Raw genomic sequence first — 22864 nt, 5'->3', positions numbered from 1 at the left:
GAGGTAAGATTGAGGTTGAGAGTAAGGATGCCCAGGAAGATTGCAGAGCTGAGGCCATGAGCAGCTCCTTATTCTCCATCCAAGGGGAGACTATAGACCTTCATACATGAAGTGCTTCTTTGACAAAAGTAAATTTTCAAAATCCAAACCTCACCAAGCAACTCCCATTTTAAAAATCCTCTAGGCCTGGGCGCGGTTGCTCACGCCTGTAATCCCAGCACAGCACTTTGGGAGGCCGAGGCGGGAGGATCACCTGATGTCAGGAGTTCAAGACCGGCCTGCCAACATGGCAAAACCCCATCTCTACTAAAAATACAAAAATTAGCTGGGCGTGGTGGCAGGCACCTGTAATCCCAGCTACTCGGGAGGCTGAGGCAGAATCGCTTGAACCGGGAGGCGGAGGTTGCAGTGAGCTGAGATCACGCCATTGCTCTCCAGCCTGGGCAACAAGAGCGAAACTTCATTTCAAAAAAAAAAAAAAAAAGAAAGAAAAGAAATCCGGTAGGGCTGCAGCTCACTCCAGTTACCCACAGGATTATGCCTGAGCAACTCAACCAGATCCCCCAGTCTCCCTTCCCCTACTCCTCCACCAGAACACTGCCTTCAATCAGGACAAATAGCTCGCCCGCCCTAATGCCCTCCAGGCTGTGAAGTGACCTGGTATCTTTGCTGATGCTATTCTCATCACGGAATTCATAGCCTCCCTTCTCCAACTAGAGGATGTGTCATCAAGCCTCAAGACTGACGCTTGAACAGCCCCTCATCCCATGACACCAACCTAATGCACTATCCAACTGCCATCATTACAACCCAACAGAATCCACATCCATTACTCTTGATGCTTTCCACACACACAAGGTCTCTCCACTGTGGCATTTAACTGTAATTCTTACTTCATTGGCCAATCTCCCTAGACTGTAAGTCCTTAGAGGCAGAGTGACTAGATCCAGTCAGATTCTAGATGTCTTTCACCAGCTCAGGGTCCAGCCCTGGCTTCACTTAGTGAGCCTGCTAAATGGTTGGGCAAATAGTCCTTTTCTCATGGGTAAACAGAGATCAAGGATACTTTCCTCTCTGTATGATGCCCACTTTAAGGATCTCTCTGTCCTATTTCTTACAACTGTATATGAATCTACAATTATCTCAAAAATTTTAATAAATTTAATCTAACATTAAATTAATTTAAATGTAATTAATGAAAGGAGTCCTGTACATTGGGGCCTGCTCTCCTGTGAAGCCCTAATATATTTCTGTTGCAGGAACAAGAGATCCTCAAACACAGCATCATGACCTGACTGCTTATCCCCCAACTAAAATCTGAGACCCCTGAATCTGGACAAAGCATTCTCCTTGGAAGTGCTGACAGCTTGCATCGAGCTTGTATTTACCAGTTTTCATTTTACTTGCATTTTACCCAGTTTGATACTGATCCTGGGGGCCACTGTGTGTCCCGTGGTCAGGGCCAATCAGAAAGGCTGGTGGGTTCCTCACTCCAGTCCTACCTGCTTCCACTTCTCTTTCCCCGCAGCCCGTGAGTGAGATTTCAGCATGCCTTGTGGTTAATGTCTCAAAGGTTTCCTGAACACTGACTGTGAGTCATGCTATCTGACAACCACTGGGTGTTCAAAGAATAATAAGACACATTTCCCTCCTGTGAGGGTCATACAGACTCATGTGGAAGAGGAAGGAGAGAGCAGGTGACTCCAGCAAATGAATATGGATCCATTTGTATTAGGTTGGTGCAAAAGTAAGTGCAGTTTTTGCCGTTCATTTGGCAAAAACCTCAATTACTTTTGCACCAATTTATATATTTTACAAGATGCTATAAGAGGACAAGAGAAGGCAAGAGGACCTAAACCTGACTAAAGATGTCAGGGAAGCAAGTCTTAGAGCTGAGACTTGGAAGATATTCAAGGACTAGGCAAGGAGACAAAGTGAGGAAGGGCTTTTTAAGGAAAAGGATCAAAAGGGCAAAGACCTGGGTCAGCATGGCCATTTCTGGAACTCCCAGGATGCCGGTACAACTGGAGCATGAATTGTAAGAGATAACAGTTCAGAGAAAACATCGAGACAAAGGCAGGCAAGGGCCAGATCATGGACAACTTGGAGATGCCTTTATCAGGAGTTTGGATTTCAAACTTGAAAGTGAATGAGGAGAAGAAATTAATGGTGTACCTCTTAGATCGAAAAAAAAAACAAAACAGATTATCTGGAGATGTTGGTAAATCAGTCTACATGATCCCATAAACAGCTGAATTTGACCTGATTTTGACCTGAATTTGGTGCTGATTAACGTAAGTCACATGATTTCTTATACTCTCCATAATTTGCTGGGAGGATATTGCTTAATAGAATTGCTCTTCTGGATTGCTGGGGCTTAAACATGTAGGAGACACAGGTGAATTGCTGTAGCTCCTTAGCTATAAACTCTCCAAATGGAGTAATGGGGTGACTCATGGTAAAAGCACTTCTGCCATGGAGCAGTCTCTTGATATTGCCCTCATCGCCAAGAAAAAGCTATGTCCTCATGGCACTCGGCCAGTATATCCGGGCATCTGTTCAGCAGATGCTCTTCCCTCACACGGGATGCAATTGGCTTCATTACTTCCTGGATCACTCTCTATTATGGGAACTGCATGTAGGGGAAAGGACACACCTGTGTTCACATCCCAGGCCTACCACTTACCAACTGTTTGACCAATGGCAAGGAACTCCTGAGCCTCAGTTTCCCCATTTCTAACATGGAAATAAGCACCCTTACCTCAGTGTGTTGTTAAATGACATAATACATGGGAAGTGCCTAGCTAATTAGAGATTAGCTCAAACAGAGAGAGATTATCTCAAACAGAGAGAGATGGGTGTTATTAGTGTTGGGGGCCAAGTGTTGTTTTCAGTTCAGATCTTCAAAGAGGTGGAGAGGGAAGTGCTGAGGATCTCAGAGTCAAGATCTCTCCTAACCGTGTGGCTATACATCACCTCAGGGCATGCAGTGCTGGGCCAAGGAGATGACTGCCCGTCCCCAGGAGGACACTTTCATTGCTGCCAAGGACCTTGCCAAAGGACCTGAGTTTGAAAGACTGAAGGGCAATCCTGGGAAGACAATATTTGCACAAATCCGTTTAGAAGTCCAATATTTCAATCCAGCCATTTCAATGAGGGGCAGAAGGAACTATCTCCCAAATGCATTGCAAGTAAACTTAACCCAGGAGGAAAAACAGAGAAAGAAAATTAATGCATATCAAGTTACCTAAGAAAATTATTACATATCAATTACCACTTACTTAGAATCTACTTTATGCCAAGCATTTCCACAGTATTTCATTGATTCTTCATAAAAGCCCTATGAGGTAGGTCATATTTCACAATTTTCATAGGCATGAAAACTGAGTCCATATACTCCTATACTTGTATATTTCCTATACAAGTTATTAAGAAAATATGTCTCATATCCCACAGCTATGATGCAATATAATTGCCTTAGGATTCTAAGAAGACTCCATCGTAGCCCTAAATTAATTTTAAATACTGATGTCAGGGGATGTTAAATACTTTACACAGGAAGTATAGTGGAGCTACAAAGGTATTCTCAACAGACAGTGATTATTCCTGCCAATCAGGACTCAGATGCTCTTTCTAGACTTACAACAAAGAATGGCCACCCTGAAGCAGGACATATTTTTCCAGCATGAGTGTAGCCCAGCATGTTTGATTAGAAAAAGGCAGCTCCCACATTCATTGTCATTGCAAGCAGTGGACACAGGCAGCACTTTAGAAGGCGCATTAGAGGCAAAATTCAGCTTCCATAGAAACCAAGTGATAAAGATGAAGCACTTTCAGCAACTCCTTTGAGTAAGTTCCTAAGAAAAGACTACGTATTGTCTATGATGAGTGATAGACTCTGAAGCAAGAAGTATGTGCCTTGGTATCCACTGCCTATGATAAGATGGCATGGAGCATAGCAGAGAACTCCTGGGAGAAGAGTCGCAGTGGGATCAGAGCTGACTCCACACCCACACTGGGTAAGCTCTAGCTACCGAAGGGCAGAGGAGAGAGATTCTAACATCAGTGCCTAATATGTAGACCTTGTAATTCCTTGACTCTATATTCATGTAGAAACTCTGTCATCCTTCTTAATATCATCCTCGTTATTATCATTATCATCACAGAGTATGGACTCAGTCTCCCAGTCATTATCAACAAATCCTCCAGTCACCTTCCTAAAGTCCTAAGTCAAAGAACTACTCTAGATACTAGTATAAAAGATTCCCAAGCTGGGCGCAGTGGCTCATGCCTGAAATCCCAGCACTTCGGGAGGCTGAGGTAGACGGATCACCTGAGGTCAGAAGTTCCAGACCAGCCTGGCCAATATGGTGAAACTCCAGCTCTACTAAAAAAAATACAAAAATTAGCCGGGTATGGTGGTGCACGCCTGTAATCCCAGCTACTTGGGAGGCTGAGGCAGGAGACTGGCTTGAACCCAGGAGGCGGAGGTTGCAGTGAGCTGAGATCGCGCCATTACACTCCAGCCTGGGCAACAGAGCAATACTCCATCTCAAAAAAAAAAAAAAAAAAAAAAAAGATTCCAAGATTCCCAGCTTGGAAAGACTCTACCTGGATATGAAAAATCAAGATTTTGGTGCCCTGTGCAAATAAAATCAGATACATAATTCTCCCAGAGACATGCTTTTTTGTCTCTGGCTATGTTGCATGTTACTCCAGGATTGTGCTGGCCTTTTCGAGTTGGGGCAGACGTGGACCAGGTGCACTGCTCAGATCTCTCTTAAAGAAAGAACTTGCCATTGTCCTGCATGAGAGAAGGTAGCTGATAGTGTCCTGCCATAACACCTTCAGGATGTACTCGGCTTTCAAGCCAGGACCACCTTCCTCCTGAGCATCCTCTAGCCAATGGCTGGGCACGAGGAGTACACCTGGCCATTTCTGCCTAATATGGGACTCCTTTAGCAGGCAGTCATTGCTCTGGAGCTCTCATTTGGGTTGGCAGAGACTTTGGAAGACTTGAATTGAGGTCTGAGGTTCTTCTTGTCATAGTCTGAAGGCTTTCCTTGCCCAATTCTGCTTCTTGTGCTTGTTATTTAACACAAGTGACATTGCTCTCCCCAATAAACTGCTTATATTTCTAACTTCCTCTCATAGGCTGCTTCTTAGAGAACCCAATTGACAAACATATGTTATCTTAGTCTGAGAGAAGAGAAGAACTCAAAAACTTTCTTTGCCCCTTTGGAGATTTTTCTGGGCAAAGGAGTGATCTGTGACTCCTGAGGCTTTTGAGAATGAGCTGCTACCATCATGAAAAGCATGCATATCTGTACATGAACTTCTTTGGTAATCTGGTGATACCTACAGACACCTTCTCAGATTTGGTCAGACCAAAGCCAGCAGGATCGGATTGGAGTTTGTGCAGTACCTGGAGTCATGCTCAAAGGACTTGTTTTTGTTTTGCTTTGTGTGTGTGTTTTGTTGTTGTTGTTGTTGTTGTTGTCTGAGACGGAGTCTCATTCTGTCACCTAGGCTGGAGTGCAGTGGCGCAATCTCGGCTCATTGCAAGCTCCGCCTCCAGGCTTCATGCCATTCTCCTGCCTCAGCCTCCTGAGTAGCTGGGATTACAGGTGCCCGCCACCATGCCAGCTAATTTTATATATATATATTTTTTTTTAGTAGAGATGAGGTTTCACCGTGTTAGCCAGGATGGTCTCGATCTCCTGACCTCATGATCCTCCTACCTCAGCCTCCCAAAGTGCTAGGATCACAGGCGTGAGCGACCGTGCCTGGCCAAGGACTTGTAATCAATAGGATTGCATTCAGACAACAACCAGAGGGACCAAACACTTTGACATAGGAGTGGTGGTCTAAGTCACCAGTGGCATTTAGTCTGATAAAGAGAAATTTTGGAAGGAAAAGGACACAGAGATAAGGCTACTATGTAGAACAGGGGTTGGCAAAGATATCCTGTAAAGGACGATACAGTAAATATTTTCAGCTTTGTGGACAGATGACACATCTGGTCTTTGTCACAGTCGTACACTCTGCCATTGTACACAAAGGCAGCCATAGAGGATACAGAGATGAATGGGTGTGGCTATGTTCCAATAAAACTTTATTTGCAAAAACTGGTAGGCGGTCAGATTTGACCAGTCGGCCATAGTTTGTTGACCTCTGATGCAGAAAAAGGAAAGTTGGAGGAAAACAACATTTACTTAGAATCTACTTTATCCCAAGCGTTTGCACAGTATTTCACTGATTCTTCATAGAAGCCCTTTGAGGTAGGTCATATTTCACAATTTTCATAGGCATGAAAACTGAGTCCATATACTCCTATACTTGTATACTTCCTATACAAGTTATTAAGAAAATATGCCCCAAATCCCACAGCTATGATGCAATAGCCTTAGGATTCTAAGAACGTTCTATCATAGTACTCCCTGGAGAACAGCGGGGGTAAAATCTACATCTGGCATGATTCATCACCCTAGTGATAACACATAGTACATCTGTAAGGGTCACCAAGTTCCAGACGCATCCTGAGAAATGTGAAGACTATGATTCCAGCAACGAGGAGGAGACCTGGGTCACTGGGTTGAAAGATGTGATGAGGCAACATGTGATGCCCATTCTTGATGGAAACAAACCAGCAAAGGGTTTTTCTCATTGTTTTAAGTGCTTTGAATGAATTGATTCATTAACCACAGAGATATTTTCCACAGCACCACTTACTGCCGAACTTTCTGCCAAGAACAAGGCCAAAGGCAAAGATCTCCGGACAGCTGCATCAGGGAAGACTGACGCAGTTATATCATCCCCCCCACCCCATCCAGGCAGAAGAACTGCTTCTCGCCTCTCCCCTCTTCCCATCCCATTAACTTGAAATATATCCCTTGAAGTCTTCCCCATATTAAACTATCCAGCCAAACACCAGATAATGACTCTCTTCTCCACAGCCTGTCCACACTGCCATTATCACATCTTTTTCTCCGAAAGACCATCCCAACATTATTTATCACTGTACCCAGTACTCAGAGAATGCCTAATACACAGACTCACTCCATAGTGAGTTAAACTTCATTTAAATGTGCCTCATCCAAATACATTCATCTGTGTTTCTTATTTAACCCCCATGGCAATCACTGAGCAAATTATCATCTCTTATTTTATAGATGAAAGAAACCAAGGCTTCAAAAGGAAGCTACACTGAAGGAGAAAGAACTAGTGGTGCCCCTGGAAGCCACACCTACTCTTCCGATGCTCCAGGGCTCTGTGCCCTTCCTGCAGCTCAAGCCAGGAGGAATGTTTGCAAGGATACCAGCCATTTTGCCAATGTGCACAGTTTTTCTTTAGTCATTACTGGAGGAGACTGACTTTCTTCTGTTTCAAATATCTAAAGATCACTTTCAGAACAAACTGGGAGTAAACTAACTGGATGGGCCAATCCTACCTTGGATCCTCCTCTGCCATTTCATTGTTAGAATCGATTTCTGCAGGAGTATTTCACATATTTTACTGTCAGTGTCTCTGCAAACCCAACACACTATGGAGGAGAGAGCAAGCCTCTGAAGCCAGACACACCTGAGATTAAATCCTGGTTCTGCCATTTTATTAGCCATGTGACTTTAAAGGGTTGCTTAATCTCTCAGGGCCTTGATTTCCTCATCTGTAAAATCGGGTAAGAATGCCTACTTTGTTTTATTTGTTGTTGTTGTTGTTTTGTCCGGTTTGGGGTGTTTGTTTGTTTGATAGAGACAGTGTCTTACTCTTGCCCAGGCTGGAGCGCACTGGCATGAGTATAGCTCACTGCAAAGATGCCTACTTTGTAGGCTTATGGAATTAAGAAAAATAATGAGCCAGAAAAAAAATTATTTAAATGTTTATATAGATGAAATATATAGATGACATATGATAGATAGATATAGAGATGATAAATGATGATGCTGATAGATAGATAGATAGATAGATTGATAGATAGATGGCAGCATGTAACATTAAACTTATTTTGTAGCCTGAGAAATTGAATGTTAAGAGTTTAAGAAAAGGAAGAATAATAATACCCTCCATAAACACCTGGCCTCTTTCTGGATGGGAATCTGAGACTGAGATATTGAAGAACTTGCCCAAGGCCACAGAGCTAAAAACTGGCCAAGTCTTATTGCACATCCTGCACTTGCACAGTGCCTGGCATGCACTAGGCATTCAGTGAGCCTTTGCAGACTAATTAACTGAATGCATAAGATGTGGCCTAAAAACTAGGATGTAATTCAAGAGAACAATTGTCTGGCCTTCTTCAAGCAGTGCCATTCTTCTTGTCTCTTATTTGGATGAGAAATGTTACTTGAGTTTTAGCGACCACAGTGGGAATTGTCTCCACAGCCCTGAGAGCTAACTCAACCGACTGTCTATAACCTTCTCACAAAAGAGAGACCAGGGCTCAAGAACACAGGAATTTTAACTGCTCCAATGACTAATCTTTAACAAGTGAGGTCAAGTTTTCTTTTTGCCTTGAGAATATTACAGAAATACGTTTCCAGTTGGTGATATTCAATGTACCATCAGTTCTCATTTGATTTAATGCTATAAAATTAGGTTTGGTTCTACAAACACGGAGAACCATAATTGCATAATAGAAAGAGCACTGGCTACAGAGTTAGGAGACATGTGTTCAAATTTCAGTTTCTCTCCACTCTGGGCATGAATCTCAGCCTCTTTGCCTCTGTTTCCTCATGTATAAAATGGGAATAGTAATACTTGCTCCTCTCCATTACAGTAGAGAGGAATAAGCAGGATCATGTATGTTAAAGTGACTAGCTTAATGATTCACACATAGAAAGTGCCTAATAAATATTTATTCATTTCATGGAATGTTTGTGCAGTGTCTGGCATATTCGAGATGCATAATAGAATCCTATCCAATTAGTTCAATTCTAGCCTTATACCTGGGTCCATAGAAGGTCCGTAATAGGTGTTTTCATTCACTCAATGGAATACTTACCCAATGGCTGGCATGGTAGTTGCTTAATGGGCATTCATTCATTCAGTCGAATTCTAGTACAGTGCATACAATTTAGTCAGCACTCAATAAATGATGGCTGAATCCAAGTAGGAAAAATGGAACTTTGTTCATTTAATGAGATTTTGCAATCCCATAAATATTATAGGTTGCTGCCAGTGCTTTACAAAGTGAATCAACCATTGCTGAAATGTTCTAAGCTTATGCTTGTTAACAAACCATTGTAAACTATTTTCCAAACATACAGCATTCCATGAATGTGTCATAATAACATTGGCAATGCTAAGCACCCCCAGGACCCCAAATAAGTGGCAGAAGTATACAATATATGAATTAATTTAGAATGCAGAAAAGGATCCATCTTTACAAAAAGATATGCAGCTGCACAATTCCTTCTATGTGTGTCCAAAGCTCAGCTTGACAGTTGTTCTGGCAGTTCATTGAGAACTTGGGCCCCAAGGAAAAAAACCCCATGCATAGGCAGAAACTATCAGGAATTAGAATTACATATATTATAATGTGTGCATATATGAGTCTGTGCATATATATATAATATTTTTAAATAAAGGATTAGTCTTTGAAAGTTTTGCTTTATTTAACTACTTTACAACAATAAAGCAGTCCCCTGGGAAAAAGGGGGAGTGGCTTTTAATAGTATAATTTCTCCTTTCAGAAGCCACATTCTCTAAAAGGACCAGCAAGCAACAATTTTAAAGAAAGGAGAGGCCAGGCATGGTGGCTCACACCTGTAATCCCAGCACTCTGGGAGGCTGAGGCGGGTGGATCACCTGAGGTCAGGAGTTCGAGACCAGCCTGGCCAACGTGGTGAAACCAGTCTCTACTAAAAATATAAAAATTAGCCAGATATGGTAGCACATCCTGTATTCCCAGCTACTTGGGAGGCTGAAGCAGGAGAATCACTTGAACCCAGGAGGCGGAGATTGCAGTGAGCCGAGATCACGCCATTGCACTCCAGCCTAAGTGACAGAGACTCTGTCTCAAAAAATAATAATAATAATAATAAAGGAAAGGACACAGATTTCTTTTCAACAGGCATCTCGTTTCTCCAGTTAATTGGAAGTCCAAGAGGGAGAGGTTAACTCTGCATGATTCCTTTATATAACAGTTGACATTGAAGTTTGGTCCTGGAGAGTGGATGTGAGTTCTGCAGGCATTCCAAGTCTAAAAGGGAAAGTGGAACATAAGATATGGCAAGGAGTTTCGTATGGCTGGACATCAGGTGTGATTGACCCAGGGAGGAGTAGCAACAAGTGATGCTGAAGAGGTGGACTAGCTGGGAGACCTTTAATGCCATGGAATGGAGTTTAGACCTTACTCAGTGACGTTTGAGGAATGTTCTATTTATATCTCGTTTACAACACTTATCTTCATCTGTCTTATTTTAGACCTAATTGCTTATTGTTTTTTTTCACTCTACTTCCTTCTTCTAGTCTGAAAATTCCTTGAGACCAGGATGTGTGTGTTTGATGCTGTTATTAATATCTTCGCATCTAGTTAAGCACATTACCCATAATAAGTACAAAAGAAGTTCTAATGTAAATAAAATGCGGTGACACCCTTCCAGAAGTTAATATCCATTGCCTATTATCTAATCCTCCTTTATACACAATCAGGTAGCAGTTAGGAGTCAGCGCAGGAAACAGAAGCCCCTCTCAGTATTTTAAACAGAGGACATTTAATACAGAAAATGAGGTGTTTATATAATCCTTGGAAGGTTAGAGGACCCATTCTAGAGGACTGCTATGCTAGTTCAGTGCACGACTCCAAAGCCAAGATCAGAGATCAGAACACTGTTGCTGCTGCCGCTTCTGACTTAAACCACCAATGCCTCTCACACTCAAAAAGCCAGTGACTGCATGACATGCCATAAATCTGTGTCAGTCCACAGACACGCATGTGCCTATGACCTCACTTGCCAGCAGCAATGACAACAGGACCATGGCTTCCATTTCACTTCCAACTTCCAAGGCTCCTGGGAGTTCATCTCATTGGTGGAACCTAATTTGCTTCCAAAACTCCAACTGCAAGGAAATCTGAGAAATGTAGTTATCTGCCTTGCAGGCTTTGTGGTAAAGAAAGGACAATACGAGCCGGTGGCAAAAGATGCCTGGTTCTAATCAAAGATATCCATACAGTCAAGATTAGTTCTGATTATTGCCTGCTTCATTCACAAAATATATTCTCTTTTTTACTTATTTATTTATTTTTATTTCTCTTTTTGAGACAGGGTCTCACTCTGTCACTCAAGCTGGAGGGGACTGGTGAGATCATGGCTCATGGTAACCTTGACCTCCCAGGCTCAAGCAATCCTCCTGCCTTAGCCTCCCAAGTAGCTGGGACTAAAGGGGCATGCCACAATGCCTGGCTAATTTTTTTTAATTTTTGTACAAACAGGATCTCACTATGTTGCCCAGGCTGGTCTCAAACTCCTAGCCTCAAGAAATCCTCTTGCCTCAGCCTCCCAGAGTGCTGGGATTACAGGTGTGGGCCACACTACACCCAGCCCTAAATATATTCTCCTTTAAAAAATATTCTTTTAGCCTGGATCATAGCTCCTAAGAGATAAAAGATGATTTTTAACTCATCAGCTTTATTGAGGCATGATTGACAAATTGCCTTATTTTTTAACTGAAGTGATAAGCACTTGCTTTTTTCTCCTTCTCTATCCTCTTCCTCTTTCCTTCCTTTCCTTTTTCTTCCCTTTTCTTTCTGAAAAATTCAGTCCTAAACCATTAGTTAGGACAAAGCCATGTCTATGCTGGGCAGGGAAAAGCCATGGTGGTTAAGAGCAGGGTGTCAGAGCCTGAGCCTACAGAGGGGACACCTGGCACAGGGTGCTAGCTTCCTAGCAGGGTCAGGAGGGAGTTTGTATAGGGCACATTCTGGGGTGGGGTGTCAGTGCCTAAGCAGGGTGAGAAAGATGTCCATATGAGGGAGGGATGGCCCAAAGAGAGGGAGTTGGCCAGGCCTGGTGGCTCATGCTTGTAATCTCAGTGTGGTAAGAGGCTGAGGCGGGAGGATAACTTGAGGCCAGGAGTTCAAGATCAGGCTTGGCATCATAGTGAGATCCTATCTGTATAAAAAAATAAAGATAAAAGAGAGGAAGTTAAAGCCTAAGAAAGGTGAGGCAAATATACATGTGTGGGGATGGGTGTCAGAGCCTGAGATAGGGGAAGACGCCTTTCGTGCAGATGGGGGTAGTGGAAGAAAGGGAAGATAGGTCACCTTCAGGGGAATCAATTCATAAATATGACTGGGCGAGGTGGCTCACGCCTGTAATCCCAGCACTTTGAGAGGCCGAGGTGGGTAGATTGCTTGACTCCAGGAGTTCAAGAACATCCTGGGCAACATGGCAAAACCCCATCTCTGCAAAAAGCTTTCAGTGTGTTGTGGCACATGCCTGTCGTCCCAGCTACTCAGGAGGCCAAGGTGGGAGGATCACCTAATCCTGGGAGGTCGAGGCTGCAGTGATCCCTGATTATGCCACTGCACTCAGACCTGGGTGACAGAGTAAGACCCTGTCTCAAAAAAAATAAAAAATAGATAAATAAAATAAGTAAATCTGTTAAGGATAATGGAAGCTAAGTTTTACACCATGGGACAAGAGAGTTACAAATATGGAAAAGGAGAAAACTAGAATGAATCGTATGGTGTTAGTCTGGAATTGGAACTACATGTGTGAACTTACTATTTTCAGTACATATGTAGAAAGAAAGTATAGAAATAACTATAGATATAAATGTAAGCCTGTGTGTGTGTGCGCGCGTGTGTGTGTGTGTTGTTTATTTGCTGGCTGTGTCCACACCAAGGACCTGAGAACAGCAACACCCTGAAAGCAATGAGCACATCTAGCACCCAAATCTTAGCTTTCAAATAACATTTTGAACTAAAAGGAACCAGGGTTCCTTGGAGAAATGGCTGATTCCAAGAGTAGGGCAGGGAAAGAACAAGATGAGCCTGGAGCATCTTGTGCCAGAGAATGAGGAGGGACTCACAGAATGATGGGGACATGTCAAAAGGACACAGAGGCCAGATTGGAAGGACTCCTCCCACTGCCCGAATCTGGCACACTTTAAACATCAAAACAGATCACGATCGCAATGGATTATAACTCACGAACAAAATAGGAAACCACAAGTCCATGCTGACAAACAACTTCAAAAGTGAAAGTGTGGTGGAGAACAGTCTGCATTATTTCAAAAGTATCTCCCTACAAAATCACAAAGGGGAAAAAGAGTGTAACTTTCCAGTGGATAAGCCTGGCAGATGTCACCTTAGGAAGTGAGTGTAGTGAGCATCATCAGTAATGGGACAAACTGGAATTCCACACCCTGCGATGGGAGGCAATGAGAACAGTGTCGCTTCTGCGCTATCCCTGCCGAAGATGCACAACTGGAAAAGTATCATGAAGACACATCAGATAAACTCACACTGTGAGGTGTTCTACAAAATAGCTGCTCCTGATCTTCCAAAGTGTCAAGGTCATGAAAATAGTCAAAGACTGAGAAACTGTTTCATGCTACAGGAGACTGAAGAGACATGACAACTAAGCACAATCATTCTAAGCAGGAGTCTTTCAGGACTGAAAAAACGTTATGAGGCTGTTGGTGAAACTTGAATGGGGTTTGAGAATTAAATAATCATATCGTATAGATGTTAACTTCCTGATTTTGATGGCTGCATTGTGGTTACATAGGAGAATATCCTTGCTTGTAGGAAATACTAAGTATTCAGGGATCCTAAGCCATCAGACTGGTAACTTATTTCCAAATATTGCAAAAGGAAAAAAATTTCTTTGAATTGTACTTGCAACTCTTCTTTAAGTTTGTGAATATTGCAAAGTAAAATTTAATTTTTAAATAAAAGTACCCAAATTTCAGGAAAACTGAAGTGTATAAAATCAATAACCAAAAACCTCACCAGTCTCACAGCTTCAAACAAAACTCCATTTAAACTATCCAAACAGATGAGAATCCTTCTTTCTTTTCATATTAGAGCTTGGAAGTATAAAATGAAATTCTATTGATAAATTTTCTGAAACATGCAGTATCCCTGGAGGCTGCATTGAATACACATATCTCCAACCTTCCAGTGTCTTATCATAATGGATGAAAGGAAGGCTTAGTTAAGAGTAAGAAGACCCAGGTCTGATTGTCATGTTTGCCACTTCTTAAATATGCTACTTTGGGCAACTGCTTAATCTCCCTAAGCTCTAGTTTCCTTAACTATAAATTAGAGATAATAATATTTACTTCACAGCGTTGTTCAGAGAATTTAATACAATAATGGGTGTGAACCTGCCTACATAATGATCAGCATAGGAGTACAAAGTTTTCTGTTTTGTTTTTAATTGCACAACAATTTAATCTTACATAACCCAACAAGTACCTTTGACCCTGACATAATTTCTCCTGCCTATAGCTAGACACATTTGCTATTTACTCATTCATTGTCACTCATTTTTGCACTTAATGTTTGACGAATTGTTATTGAGAGCGTACTATACAGAATACTGTGTTCCAAGTCAGAAAGAATGAACTCCAAATTACCTTTTTTTCAATCCTACAAAGAGGCAGACGCAATGAAAAACAATGCTTTACATACCGCTGTGAATTATGAATTTAAATCAGTTTAATAATCCAACCAAGGGTGTGTTTTCATTTCATTCCCTCTCTCTTATTGTAGCTATTGAATTCACTCACTTCTCCATCACATACATATTTATTTTCCAATGAATTCTGAAAGATTTCCAAGGTAGAGCAAGAAACGGGGAATGCAGCTGACGTCTGTCTCCCCCTGGGAATTATGTCACTCCTTGATTTAATTCCTTCTAACATTTTCCCCATCATACTTTCTGCTCTTCATCAAAATACATCCCTCTCGAAAAACAAATGTGCTTATTGACTACCCATGACGATCTTGGAAATGGTTGCAACTGTTCATGTGTAGGGTTAAAAAAAAAATTAAAACAAAACAAAACAAAAAAACCACAGGCAAACAAAATCTAGCCATAAGGTCAGATGAGCACAAAAGGGTTGGTTAGTCTATCCAAAGTCTCAGGGGTTTAGGCAAGCTAGAGGGATTTATTTTCCATTTTTAGGCCATTGGCAATTTTGTTTGCTTAAGCTTAATTGTTCCCGGATACTGAAAGGGTACAGAAGGTAACTGCATGTTTGATTTTAATGACTCTTTTGGCATTGATTTAACATCCTCACTGACAAAAAATTACCAAAACACACACATGCAAAACAGGCAGAGTTTTGGGTTTGGTTTGGTTTTGTGAAAAAATTCCCATGGAGGTGAAATGCAAGTAAATCCAGCCATGGAAACATGCTCCTTATGTGTGTTGACTGGAATCACAAAGAGACATGGGGCCAGACACCGCGCGCTTTCTGTTTGTCAGAGCAGAGCTGACTTTCCTGCGAGAAACAGTAGCTATGCCCTCAGCCAGCCAAGGAGAGAACAGTCCATCCACATCCTCCCTGCTCCTCTATCTTCCTCTCACTCCCCAACTCTCTGCCTCCACTGTTTGTCTGAACTGGCTCTGGACAAATGGCACAGTACCGGGGCCACCCACCTCCCCGACTTCCTAAAGACAGAATAATTTTAACTGGCAGAAATGTCGCAGAACTTTCCAAAGTTCACGAAATCAGCTACACAAATTGTGAAATAACTGGTGTGTGGCAGCATCAAGTCATGCAGTCAAGATCCCCTTGAGGGAAGGAAGCCACCTCCACCCTGACCCAGCCTGCACCAATGTGCAGTCACGTCTGCGTCTGTGGGAAACATGTGCACCTATAACCTTCCTATCCATTCACTAATGGCCTCACCTTGGTCCTTATCTTAGTACCTGGGACAGTAAACCTCCCAAAAGAAACTCTACTCTGTCCTCCCCAGATGCCCTGCTCCATTTCTTTCCACCTCCCTTTCCCCATCTCTTATGCCCCGCCTCCTCTCTCCATTTCTTTTTTCAGGGTCCTTTTATTCAGCTCTCCCTTTATATGTTGGTGTAGCACAGGCCTCAACCCCCTGAACTCTTCTAATTTCCCATATTTTCTCCCCCAATTGTTTTGTAGCATTAGAGAGAGAATGCAAAGGTTTTGCAAACCTGTACTGCACTGTCTGGTCCTATTATGTCCTAGAGAACTTGAGAGGACAATAACACTGCTACAAGTCAGAAGGCATACTGAGTTCTTCAATCATTCACTCATTCGTTCGTTCATTGATTCATTCATTCATCCCCTACTCTACACCAGGCTCTGTGTTAGATTCTAGGGAAACATAGAGGCATTAGGGAGGGGAAGGGAGAGCAACATGCCAGCCCTATCAGAATCTTTGAAATAAGATAAATACATTTTGAAAACATCATGTTCAATATTATAACTTAATATTTAACAAAGGAAAGAGATGTTTCTATTGTTTCTAATAAAAATCACTGAGGGCAAAGCTTGGCAACACCTCCTTGGTGGTAGAGACATGTGGATGATGCAGTGAATCTTAGCTGGCCCAGCATTATGTTTGCCAAAGAGTGTAGGCCCCATGTTTTCAAGTTGAGAAACGCTTGCCCTCAATAACCTCATTCACTCCCACAGCTTCAATTATACCTATAATCTGACAACTCCCAATGCTCTATCTCCATCCCACATCTCTCCATGGGATCTCTGATCCATATACGGACTGCTTACAGGATGTTTCCACTTGAAAGTCCAAACCTCACAGCTCTTCATCTTCCCCACATCCTGCTCCTGTATCTTAGTGTCGCCACCGTGAGCCCATCACCCAGACCAGGGGAGGGGAATACCTCCCTTTTTCTGGTTCTTCCCAGGTAGTGGTCACCCTGCAACATCTTACATACCCATCTTCTCCTCATTGCTGCAGACAACTTCCCTGTCTCAGGATCTCCTTCCAGGATCTCTAAGGAAATAACAAACTCCAAACTGTAATCCTTGGCTTCAATCCTTCCTGCCTATTTTCCAAATTGGAAAATGGCCCATCCAAGATACAAGTCTAGGCAACTCACTCACTCCCTTCCTCGAAATACTTGAGTGGCTCCTTGTTGCTTAGAGAAGAAAGTTAACTTCCTTAGAACAACCATGTAAGGCTCAACACAATAGGGCTTCATCCTACTTTCCCTGCTTCTTTTCCTGCGAGTCCTCCTTCAAATTCTACTTTCCATCTGCCATATTCCTCCAGCCCGCTACATGCCTTCCCACCTGCAGACTTTTATGCAGTTTCCTCTGCCTAGAATTCCTGCTCCTTACCTGGCTGCACAGTGAACTGCTACACTTCCTGCAGAACCCAGTCGAGTGTCACCTTCGGTGTAGAGCCTTTCCAAAGTCCTCCACGTAAAAATAATGGTCCCCTCACTGTCCTTTTGCTGTACTGTCTGCAAGTTTCTTTAAGCCCTTACCAGTTTGTAAATTTAATGAGTTGGTTAGTGTCTGTCTTCCTCTGTGGATGATAACTTCTTTGAAATGCAGTAGCTGGCGCAGCATATACATCTATGTTTCCCCAGACTTTAACACAGAGCCTGGTGCAGAGTAGGGAATGAATGAATGAACTCAGGGTGTTTGCTGCCTTGTAGCAGTATTATTGTCCTATCAAGTCCTCCGGACACAATAGGACAGACAGGGCAGAACAGGGTTGCGATATCTTTGCAACCAATATTAGCTATCTAATGCTACAATACAAATTACTCCAAACCTAGTGGCTTCAAAAAGCAATAATTATTTGTGATCTCACTGTGAATTTGTTTTTTAAAAAATATATTTACCAGTTTATTATAAAGAATATTACGGAGAATACAGATGAAGAGATGTATGAAAGAAGAGGCACAGAGCTTTCATGCCTTTCTCAGGCACACCACCTTCCAGGCATTTCTGCATGTTTGGCTATCAAGAAGCTCTTTAAACCTTGTCCTTTTGGGTTTTTATGGAGGCTTCAATATGTAGGCATGACTGATTAAACTATCGGCCGTTGGTAATCAACTTAATCTTCAGTCCCCCTTTCCTCTCCAGAGGTTGGAGATGGATAGAAAATTCAGACAAGGCATATGGGAATCAATGCTCACTTTCTCATCATGTTTGAAGCCTCAACTGGAAGACTCAAAGGCTGGAGGCTGGAATTATCTGAAGACTCATTCACTCACACATTGATATTGACTGTTGCCTGGGTTTAGCTGAGGCTGTCAGAATGGTTTCTCCATATGGCTTCTCCATGTGCACTGAGATTCATCACAACATGGTGGATAAATTTTTAGAACAAGCGTCCTCACTTTGGGAGGCTGAGGTAGGCGTATCGCTTGAACTCAGGAGTTCAAGACCAGCCCGGGCAACATGGTGAAACACCGTCTCTATTAAAAATACAAAAAATAAGCCTGGTTTGGTGGCACACACCTGTGGTTCTAGCTACTGGGGCAGCTGAGGTGGGAGGATCGCTTGAGCCCGGGAGGCAGAGGTTGCAGTGAGCCAAGATTGCACCACTGCACTCCAGCCTGGGTGACACAGCCAGACCCCATCTCAAAAAAAAAGAGAACAAGTGTCCTAAAAGTGAGAAAAATAACAGGTGGAAACCATATTGCCTTTTGCAGCCTACTCTTGGAAGTCATGCAGCATCACTTCTACCACATTCCATTGATCAAGGGGTATACAAAGTTCCACCAGGTCCAAGGGAATGAACCTAAACCATATTTCTTGATGGAAGAGTGTTAATATCACATTGTAATAAGAACTTGTAGGACAGCACACACATTGGTGTGGCCATATTTGGAAAATATCTGCCACCATCTTCTTCAACAAACATTGCCCTCTGCTATTGCATGAGTGTTAGCCTTAATCCCATGAGGCTTTGCAAGCACACTGCAAACATAACCCAAAGTGGCTGCCCAATTTTGTCACGGACATTTCTGTTTTAAATCTCAGATGGGAACTTTCCATCTAATTAGGCAGAGTCCCATACCCTCGGTGACATACAGCTATGGTAGGAGGACTGAAAGAAATTATGTAGGATCCATTTATAGAATTCACTCACAAAAGCCTGGCTACTCTGTACCAGGTTCTGCAGATGAGTTGGATGCAGACCCTGCTCTCCAGAAACAAAAATACTGTATTCAAAGCCACTTCTCCCCATCCCCTATCATCTTTGAAGCAACTTAATGTACTTTCACCTTTTTTTCCTCATTAGCTGAAATGTTGGTTTCATAAGCAAAGTGGGCCCTGCAGAATTTCCAAGTTATGCCTGAGTCCAGGGACAAACACAATCTAGGCTTCTGAGCCGAGGCCATCTATTGCACAAAGAAGAATTCAATAACCACCATAAAAATAAAACAGAAAAAAAAATATTAGCAATTAGAGTATGTAGATACTACAGGACTCCTTGTGTGAGAAAATTATAACCCAGGAGCCAAACCCTTCCAGCAGCCTGCTTTTGTAAATAAAGTTTTATCATAACATAGCCATGCTCCATTGGTTTAAGTATGGTCTATGGCTACTTCGACATAGCAGAGTGAAGTGATTGCAACAGAGAACCATATGGCCCCACAAAACCTAAAATATTTACAGTCTAGCCCTTTAGAGAAAACATTTGCTGACCCTGTTCTTGAGACTAAACTGAATCTGTTTACTTGCTTACATAAGTCATAGCAGCTGCCTTGTGTCAGGTATCACCTATATGCCAGGCTCTATGCTAGGAATCCCTACATGTGCTATCATTAAACTTTACATATAGCCACAAGGAAAATATTATTATCCCCATCTTGAAGACAGAGAAAACCACAACTTAAAGAAGTTAAAAGATTTGCACACAAGCCACAACTAATAAGTGTTGGAATTCAAACCCAGGTCAGTACAGTTCCAAAGTCCATGCTATTTTCTTCAAACCCTTCAATAAATGCACAGGGAATAGACTCTTCCACTCCTTGGCTGCCTGGGTGAGAAGGAATTGCTATCCTTCCTGGAATCTAGAGGCTGCTGTGCATGATGATTAGCCTTAGGAATCTGCACTCGACCATAACCACTTTTCCCAGATGACTGTTTGCAGTGGAGATTATTTATCATCTAGTGAGGTAGGGATCGCAGAGGGTGCCCCTCAAAGCCTTTGGAACTAATAGAGAGAGAGATGGGCCACTACACCCCATAGCACATGCTTCCCACCAGCTGAGACAAGGGACTTAGAGCCACACATTCAGAACTAGAGTAGACTCCACCACCTGCCTCAGAGCTCCCCAACTAGAGGGGTTTCCCAGTCCATCTGGAGGATCAGAAAGAGTCAGTCACCACAGATAGCTTTTATTTGGACAGCAGCCACTGCAGCAATGATGCTCCATGGTACTTGCCAAATCTTGTAAGTCTCCAGTTCAGCTAGAGCTATGCCACTGAGCCTACATCTGCATTCTCCAGCTCCAAAGGGTTGGCCTCCTGACAAGGGAGAGAAGTGTTTAGGGGCACAGGGCTTCAGAACCAGAACAAATCTGCCCAGACATTCCCTGAGAATTCACCTCTCACATCCTTGTGGGCACTGGGACCCAAGACTAAGTTCTGCTAATAAAAAGAGGGGCATTGCCTACAGTCTGCAGAGGCGCTTATTGGAGATTGCTATTTTTTAAATTATCTCTCATTCATTACACCCATAGTTATTGAGCACCCACTATGTGTCAGCTCTAAACATTGAGTAAAATGTTTTCTCAAAGAGAGAAAAATCCTTGCCCTCAATGATAGTGACTGAATGCTTATTTCATGTAAGGCACTTGTCTAAAAACTGTACAGGTAGTACAGGCAGATACATTTGAAACTCACAGCAACATTACGAGGTAGGTACTAGCATTGTCTCATTTCATAAAGAAGAAACTGAGGGACAGGAAGGTTCAATCATTTAACAAGTACATTATATATGCACACATCTACAGAGCCAACTATACTAATATTCACAATAACTAGAATGTATATGGTTAGAGCCCTAAAGATTTTTTTTAAATCCTTTGCCATACACATTTATCAATCATTTTACATCATTGCACCAAAGTGGCTAAGAGGGCCATTTTGCAGATTGTGAAGTCATGATGGAATTGAAGTGATTGCCCAAAAGCCAATTAGAGTATGTAGCAATAAAAGCCAGGTATGGCTATTATTCCAGCACTGTTCCATTTGACAGATTGGGCCAAGAGATCCCGGAGGTGCCTTTCAGCTTTAGAACCCTAGAGATCAGTTTCAGTGTGTCTTCTCTTCCACCTTGCCTCATTAGGAGTCTTGCCACCATACCCAGGTGATTTCCAGCAAAAATTAAATGTCTGCTCAATTAGTGCAAAGTAAATCTAAAAACCCTACCACCAGAAGGTGAAGAGTCCAAAAGCCAGCATTCTGGCTTCAAGGTCACCCTCAAATTCACTTTAACCTTCAGTGCAGAACTGCCTCAACCAAGTCACCAAATCAGTTGTATTAATAGCTGTGGGTACAAAAAAGCAGAAGACTTGCTCAGCCTTTTGGGACTAACAAGCAAATATACAATATCTCAGCCAGGCACGGTGGCTCACGCCTGTAATCCCAACACTTTGGGAGGTCGAGGTGGGCAGATCATGAGGTCAGGAGATCAAGACCATCCTGGCTAACACGGTGAAATCCTGTCTCTACTAAAAATACAAAAAATTAGGCCAGGATGGTGGCACACGCCTGCAGTCCCAGCTACTCGGGAGGCTGAGGCAGAAGAATCACTTGAACCTGGGAGGCAGAGGTTTCAGTGAGCTGAGATTATACCACTGCACTCCAGCCTGGGCGATGGAGCAAGACTCCATGTGTGTGTATATATGTATATTTTTGACATTAAAATGTACTGAGTGCCAGACTGAATTATGAGCAAGAGAAAGAAACACTAGCTCTGATGGGACTAAGGCTGGGCCCATAACACTATTAATACTACCAAACGCTTGTTTGAGCTATGTGATCTTCAGCAAGTTACTTAACCTCTTTATGTCTCAATTTCTTATCTGTAAAATGAGGACAAAAGTCATATTTTCCTTGGAAGTGTGTTGAGAGGATTAAATGTTAATATACAGAAAGTACTTAGAGCAGTGCCTGACACATCCTGAGAGTCATTTGAGAGCTATCATTGTTGAATGTTCACTGTGCACTAGGTCCTGTTCTAAGTGTTCATGAACCACCTACATGGTAAGGACTCTTACCAACCCAATTTTATAAATGAGGAAACAGAGGCACCAAGAAATTGAGTGATGACGTTACATAGTTTTTAAGTGCTGGGGCTAGGATTTGTTCCCAGGTAGTTGGACTTCTGAGTATGCACTCTTAACATAATATAATTCTGCCTCAAGACCCTGCCATGCTGACCCAACACAGAATAATAGATGCGTTACGACAGGAGGTTATTCCAGAAGACGTAACATTGGAGCTGGGCTTTGGCAATAGTTCATATTTATAAGAAGCTGGGCAGAGAGAAGTGTTGCTGATATCAGTGAGTTTTCTGGCAGGATTCAGGGGCATGGGTTTGGAAGTTAGAATCCCTAGTCTGCCATTTGCTAGCAGCATAACCTAGAATGAGTTGCTGCATGAGGAAACACGTCAGTTTCCTCACATGGAAAATGGAAATGACTATTCCTACCTTGAAAGGCTGTTGCACGGATGAAATGAACTCACAAAAGTAAGCACTTGGGATGGTATCTGGCCCATCAGTAGGCAGTAAGTGGAGGCTATTTCTTCCTCATTTTGTTTGTCTTCAGCTGCTTCAAATCACTCTTCCTTCACCCCTTCTTCCTCCTGCCCCAAATTACTACCTACCCCTCATTCTCTTTATAGGACATTGGTGGTTAATTTCACTTTGTCT

This window comes from Pongo abelii, chromosome 13 (genome assembly GCF_028885655.2).
Source record: "Pongo abelii isolate AG06213 chromosome 13, NHGRI_mPonAbe1-v2.0_pri, whole genome shotgun sequence".
Classification (NCBI taxonomy): Eukaryota; Metazoa; Chordata; class Mammalia; order Primates; family Hominidae; genus Pongo; species Pongo abelii.
Note: the sequence above shows the minus strand (reverse complement) of the source record.